Source organism: Carassius gibelio, chromosome A7 (assembly GCF_023724105.1).
Source record: "Carassius gibelio isolate Cgi1373 ecotype wild population from Czech Republic chromosome A7, carGib1.2-hapl.c, whole genome shotgun sequence".
NCBI lineage: Eukaryota > Metazoa > Chordata > Actinopteri > Cypriniformes > Cyprinidae > Carassius > Carassius gibelio.
The window spans coordinates 12806260-12814381 of NC_068377.1; positions in this window are offsets into that span (position 1 = coordinate 12806260).

Genomic DNA, 8122 nt, shown 5'->3' on the forward strand with positions numbered 1-8122 from the left:
TTTTTTTAAAAAGGGGGGTCCCTGTGTGAGAAGAGCACGGATTGGTCGAATGACGAGTTTTCGCATGCTCCAATGAAATCCTTCACTGCTCTCTATTTACTGTGAGCTGGAGCGCAGTAATTCCCCTCCTTCAACAGATCTATCGACTGACAGGAGTAGATCAGCTTTTTGCTTAACCAAATCACGAACAGGAGAATATGTACAGTATGGCCATAAGAACGGCATCGAAGGACGGATAAATGACGGTGCACGGGCTCGAAAGGGAAGGGAGTCGTAGACGAGCGGATTCTGTTCATTTCTGCGCGAATGTGTAGAATTGGTGGCTGCTGCACACGGTCCGGCCATTGGCTACAACAACATGGACTGTTAGTAATTATGGACCAAGCCTGCAACTCAGATGTCACATTCAAAGCGTATGGAAAAGTCTTTCACGAATCTTTTTGCGGTCTGGGCTTGCTGTTCTCAACTATCAATGGGAAGCCCTTACCCCAAAAAGCATTTGCGGAGGGCACACACAGCGAATAATAGAAGAAAGCTCTCTCTTACTTCTGCTCTTGGACTATCATCATTCTCATCGCCAGAATGGCAAACGTTGCAATTCTGATGAGTTATCAGCCTATGTGGTATATATATTATTATTTTTTTTTTAAAATTGGAAATAAATAAATGAAAACAAAATCTGCTGTTTTCACTATTTGCTTTCTTTTTTGAGTCTGGCACACCCTTTCAGTACCAAGTGGCTCCAACCGCGCCTTACCAATTTAACGAGATTTATTTCTGAATTTTAAGAGTAATGGTTGGGGTCTGCATGCTTACTATAGCTAAAATAAAGGATGCGATGCTTGACGCTTTTACCATGTGAATAAACAACTGAATTAAAGCTCAAATGCAATAAAAGGAATATTACATCTGGATCGTGACATCCTATTTGGAGTTTTGCAGAAACACAGCTGACGCGCGTGCAGGTGCTGTTGCATACAGCTCGTGGAACATCAGTTGTGTTTGGAGAGTTACTATACATTTTCCAAACACGATTCGTGGCACTCCTCTGTGACTTCTTGTTAAATACAATTAAAAACACGCGTGTATAGGAACATGCCAAAATATTTGCTTGGAATCCCAACTTTAGACCAGTAGTGTCACGTGCAATTTCTTACCTGTGCTTAAAATAAAAAAAACGGGGCCAGAATTTTGTTGTCCAGACATAACATATAGGCTATGGCTAGTTCACACTTACCATAACAGTTCATACACTGTAAAATTATTTTTAGAAGTTGTAAATAAAACAAATATTATTAGAATACAAGGTAAATACAACTGAGGTCTTAAAGATAAGTTTATATAAGTTTGTCACTTGGAGCTTCTTTGTAATTAATTGTGAAATTTACTAACAATTTCTGACTGAAAATTGTTTCTAGATCAAATTTTGGTCAGTGCAGACAGATTAAATGCATACACAACCAAGACAGTCTTGATAATCCACTCAGACGTCCTAACATTAGATTTATCCACACTTCATCAGGCAAATCACACACTCTCTATTATAACTTTTAAGGAAATCTAACTCAATAATTTTATCATTGTTATCATGGAACAGTATGAGAGCCTCTGATAATATAATGTATTAGTGTAAAGATGCAACAGTATAAAGGTGCAGCCGTGCTGTAAGCATGATAATGCATCATTGAAGGAGTTAACCATCACAGTAATATTATAACGTTTTTAAGTTTTATTTTGCTACATGTTCTTCAACATTTTGTTTTGAGGTCTGCAAATAGTAGATAATATGCGATCTGGCATGCTTCCTTATTTCAAAATATGCTATGTAATGTGTGACATTTAAACTTTGTTTGGCACTAAGGACCGTCAGTTTAATAAGGAGCAAAGTCACCATGGCTCTGTAATTTAATGGACTATTTGACATTATTTGGTTTCGTAAAAAAAAAAAAAGGAATAATAATATGCTAATTCATGAGTCATAAGTGTGTATGTGTACTGTATGTGCTGGCAGCACTTTCCCGTGAGCTTATCTCTAATTATCATAGTCAACAAAAATGTCCTAAAAAAAAAAAAAAAAATCCAGACTAGTTATGATGATATTGTGCCGTCTGTGTTCAGGCCTTTTCACATTCTTGATCCATTTCATGTTCCATCCATGTTCTATAATCAAGCAGAAATAACACACTAAAGTAAATCACATAGTCTTGTCAAGCAAAAAAACTAATGTATAACAATAATGCATGTTAATTTATGTGCAGGTTATTTCAGCCCCAGGGTTTGAGGGAAGCATACAGACACACACACACACTCAAACTCACACACACACACACACACACACACTTTTTCACTTTTTTGTGAAAAGTGGGGACATCCCATAGTCGTAATGGTTTTTATACTGTACAAACTGTATATTCTATGGCCCTTCACTAACCCTATACCTAACCCTAACCCTCACAGGAAACTTTGTGCATTTTTACTTTCTCAAAAAAAAAAAAAAAAAAAACTAATTCTGTATGATTTTTAAGCGATTTTTAAGCGACATGGGTTATGTCCTCATAAGTCACCCTCTCCTTGTAATACCTGTGTCATACCCATGTCATTATACAGAGTTGTGTCCTGATATGTCACAAAAACATGCCCCCCCCCACACACACAGAGTGGGAGGAATGGGAATCTGAGTTAACAGATCAGGACAGCCCATGCCTAAATAACAGATGCCAAGCACATAAATAATAGCATTTTGTGTGTGTCTTCTCAAATGCTTGTTATCATTTATTTTATAGCTGCTGGATAAAATCAATGTCTTCTTTTTATGATGCTGCAGATTGCAACCAGGTGCCCTGATTGTATATTTAATCTAAATGTTAAGATTTATTAATTAAGAGAATTGTTCATTTTTGTTAATTTGTTTGTTAGTTTTCAAACTAAAATATGACATGAGTTTGACTCCTGTCCTCTGACTCTATGTTTAAGAGGTGACACGCTTGTATGGTAACCACTCTAAACCATGTATACAAACAATGGATTTTTATTTTGTATTAACTCATTAATAAGAAAATGAATTTTTACAATGACAAATGGTGTTTTCATTCTCATAAATTTTTGCAATGGGTAAAGTATTTAGATCATCTAGACTGGTTCATTTGTTTAAGTAAACACACCACATATCAGGTTCAGCCCAGATGATCCTCATGTTGTGATATCCAGCACTGTTAATACCATTTCAACTTACAGCTTATTATAGATCATATCAGTCACTATATGAACAATATAATGTCTTTCAGAGTGTTTCTTAAAATAATATTTTCAGAAGCAACGTTTAAGTTGTCTGTGCATTAGTGCCTATGCCTTTCTATTGTTAGATTTGTAAAATATTATTTTAAAATCTGCAAAGTAAATTATTAACCATGTAAGAAGCAATGTGATGCTTATAAAATTACTATGACTTGTATAGGAAGCCTTGATACAGTACTTTACACGTGTACATACCAAATTAATTAAGAAAGTACCAAAGGCTGCAAATGTATCTGATTTTATTAACATCTGAACTTAGAAATTAGTGAATATTTTTTTTTGGGGGGGGGGGGGGGGGGGTGAATAATGCCTTCATAATGTGCTCTATTTATTTCCACATACTACTTAAAGAAACGCAAATGCAAATTAAACCTCAGTTAATCCGTTTCTCTTAAATACGTAGCTATTTTTCACATAGTAGATGCTATGCTGACAGTTTATTTTCATGCTCTGAAAGAAAGCTTAACCCTTTGACATATCCCAGCTTCATCTACTACATGCAGACACAGACAGTCTATAACACTTTGTATGGCTTAGCACAGTTTAAACTTGCAGCTTATTAAAACTCAACAATACTCTCTTTGCAATATTTTGTTTGTTTATTTCTTTCTTTTTTTCTTTCTTTCTAACCTAAGAAATATATTATAGTCCTCTAATCTCAGCATCCATGTCATTCAAACAAGGGATCACTTTTTTTTCTTTCTATAACAGACTTGCTTTTTTTCTGGTAGTTTTCTATTGTATACAGTATCAAAACACATTACGATTTTTTTCACCATTTGTCTTAAAGTGCTGCAATGAGATTCAGATTATGCTGAATTTATTTAAAAAGATGTGGATTCTCGTTATATGTAATATCTGATAAAATGTCTTATGCTTGATAAGATTTATCACACACACACACACACACACACACACACACACACACACACACACACACACACACACATTGTTCTTGAAATCATGACATTAATTTAAGATATTATGCACTTTTCAGGATTAAACCATTTTGAATACTGAGTAAGGAATGCACCTACCAAAAATAATACTCACAGCTGAGAACTGGCGGCACTTTTTCTCACTAGTCACCTTAATCTTATCTTTACAGACCAGTCGTTTCTGTCTGCCATTTTATAGATTTTATATTTTGACATTTTAAATTATATATTTTCAGAGCTACCGAATTTACAAATAATACTGTACACTGAATGACTGTGATCTGATAATAAAAATACTTCTTTTAAGGTCATTGTAATTACATTTTACCCATATACATTCTTTTCAGGAGGCATCTAAAAAATTATCTAGAATGATAAATAAAATATAAACTAAAACATCTTCCTTTTCCACTTAAATATAACTCATATGGACTATTAAAATGAGCTGTATCAGACTGAAACAACTGCTAAAACATGTTAAAACTGAATTGTCTTTGTTTGAAATATTTATTTATACTAGAGAGCTTCTGCTAACAACAATGTTCATTCATAATAAGTCAATTTATTAGAATTATTTTGTTTAATTGCTGTTATTAATAACATTAGTGACCACATTCACTACCTCTTATGAATTTAGTTACATTAAAACCTGCAGCTTTATGCACCTAACAGTAATGTAGATAAATACTTGAGGACTCAGAGAAAAAAAGAAATAACTGAAAACACTATTTATTTGTTATGTCTGTTCTCAGTTCAAAAATTCTTCAAAGATTTTTTTGTCTTGAACATTTATGCTTGTTATTATAATTTAAAACGGTGTAGATTTTATGATATTTTGTCATTTCATGCCCCCCAAAAAACTGACGAAAAAGCAAACAAATCTGAGGTTGGAGGGAATTTGGCAAATTTAACATAAACATACACACATACAGTCACACGGACACACTGAGACTAATCAGTCACAGGTAGAGCTGTTTAAAATATTTTGGGTGTAATTCCAATCTGCCTATCCAAATCATGTAATTAGAAAACATGGAAATGTCCTTTCTGTCTTACATGCAACATATAGTCAAATATGGATCCAGAATTGCCAATACAAATCAAAAGAGCCAGATACATTTATGTGTAAGTTTAATTTTGACTGTGGCATATTCAAAATGAAAGCTCAATCAGAACACTCAATGCTGGCATTCATGTAAAAGGTTAAACAAGTTGTCCTACAGTTTGTGCACTCATACCTTCATAAACATTTTGTCCCATCATGTAAATGCTGTTTATGGTTTATTAAAATGCCCAAATTCACACTCATCTGGCCTGCGTTTCCCAAAAGCACTGTAAGCTTCGTAAAAAAATATTTGCATCAATAATCTGTCTGTCAATCCTTGAGCACAAAATGACTGAAAAGTCCCTGGCACTTAATGTTACTTAGAGTAATTATTGTTTTTAAGGCTTGGGTTAAGTGTGCTAATAAAACTTGTCTTTATTTAAATATAATAGAAGTTTATTATGATGTACATGTATGTTTTAGGTGCGTGCTTCCATGTTCAAGGACCTGAGATTCAGTAAAAGATTGTGTAAATGAAAATGCACTGTGAAAAAGACCAATGTACAAACTTTGAATGTTCTTGTGTTTAGCATGAAACATTTTTTTTTCAGAAACTGTAGATGAGTAAATAAAAAAATAAGACAAAAACCTGAGAAAACTGAAGCAATTACAAGCAGTATGTAAAGCACGCAAATTAAATAAACAGTGGGCTATTAGTGGGAACCAATAAGAAAATAAATACTATTAATAATTAATAATAAACAAGTTTAGTGCTTCTATAGAAGTTAGATGTTCATAATATTTGCCTGAAATATCTCATAATTTTTTGTTAAATATCACATATTAACTGTTTTGAATCTTTTCATTAAACATGTTACTTTGACTGCTGAGCTATCATCAAACTTAACCTCAACCACACATGCGCACGGACGGACGCACACACACACACACACACACACACACACACACACACACACACACACACACACACACACACACACACACACACACACACACACACACACACACACACACACACACACACATTAATTAAATGGAGACATTACATAGACTTCTGTTGGGTTTATATACAGACAGTTATACATTTTATAAGCTAACCCTAACCCACACTCTGACCCTAACAGAAAACTTTCAGAATTGTTACATTTTAAAAACACTTTGTTTACTTTATTTTTATACCAGTTTTACAAATGAGGATGGCCCCAAAGGCAGATTTTTGGAGATTCTGTAAGGTTTTGATCACCTTTGGTCCAAATTAATCTCCAAAATATGGTTAAGTAGGCACACACACACACACACACACACACACAGACACACTCCCACTCCCGTGTTTTCTGGGATATTTCCATAGGTGTAATGATGTTTTTACTATACAAACTCTATCATTTTCTCTGACTAACCCAACCCCTTACATTCTGTATCATTTATAATCTGATTTCCTCATTGGGACCAAAATGGAGAATTTGGATATTGCCATCTTTGTTTGGAAATATTGTTTCCATAATTTAAGGTATACCTGAACCACACATTCACTCACATTGCAGTGCATGTGTGTTATGGGCATATAAATCTACACTCTAAAAAAGATGGTTCTTTAGTTATTTAACGTAGTAGCAATTCTATTTAGAACCATATCATCCTATGGTTCTAAACATACCATATCATCTTTTATGCTGAAATGGTTCTTTGAGTTGGGGTTCAGGGTTTTTTCATTTACCCGCTTTTTTTTCACATCTGTAAATGTCTATGCCACCTGGCTACTATACATTTCTGGAGCTCAACCATGCAACATCACAGACTGTCAACAGACATCTCGACAGGGAAATTATTTTATTTGTAAAATGTCTATGAATGTTTACTTTCGAATTATAACTGATCAGTATAGAGCAAGCAGCTCTGTTCCGCTAAGGATACTTCTGTCCTCTTCTCCACTATAAGTAAGAGTGATATTGAGTTTATGATCCATATTGTTAGAATTTTTAATTACTTGGGTTTATGAATATTGTATTGTATTGTATTTCTATCCTGATTTAGTGGCATACCACAACCTTAACCATCTGCAGAGAGAAACTGCCACTCAAAATACACACATACTGATGGACATGAAGCCGTCATAGATGATTGTGAAGATATTTCACTGGAACTTCTTTACATTGTCTTCATTGCATTCATTTTGTGTTTTATTTCTTTATGTATTCATTCATGTTCAGTGTTGTTGTTACAGTTAGATCACTGTAATTTTTGTTACAATTTCACGTCATTAACAAACTAAAACTATCTGACACAGCTTGCCATTAAAAAAAAAAAAACAAAACCCTAATAGAGACTATAATAAGACCAGGCAGACAGCCAGGCTATACAATATTAAGAAATAATTATATATATGCTTTGAAAGAATGGTTCTTTGTGGAATAGGGTTATATTTAGCTTCAAAAAGGGGTTGGCTATTACTACACGCTGAAATCTAACATCTGTCAAATGTGTGTGTGTGTGTGGGTGTATAGTTTTTTTTTTTCAGTATCATGTATCTGAACAAGTATATGATACATACATACATATATACATACACCTAGGCCTACATCCATACATTCATACATACATACATATACATACAAATGAAAGCTATGTTTTGAATTGTGATACAGCAGCTTTACTTTAAAAATTTCGTCCTTTGCATGACATCCTTTTTCACTCATATTTAAAGCATGGAATTTTAAAAAGGATTTGTAGGCCTATATTTTTTATTTTTTATGTCATGTTGGAAAAATAAATACATAGATTTATCGAAGGGATGTATTTTGTCTGTAATCGTAGAGATCCGACC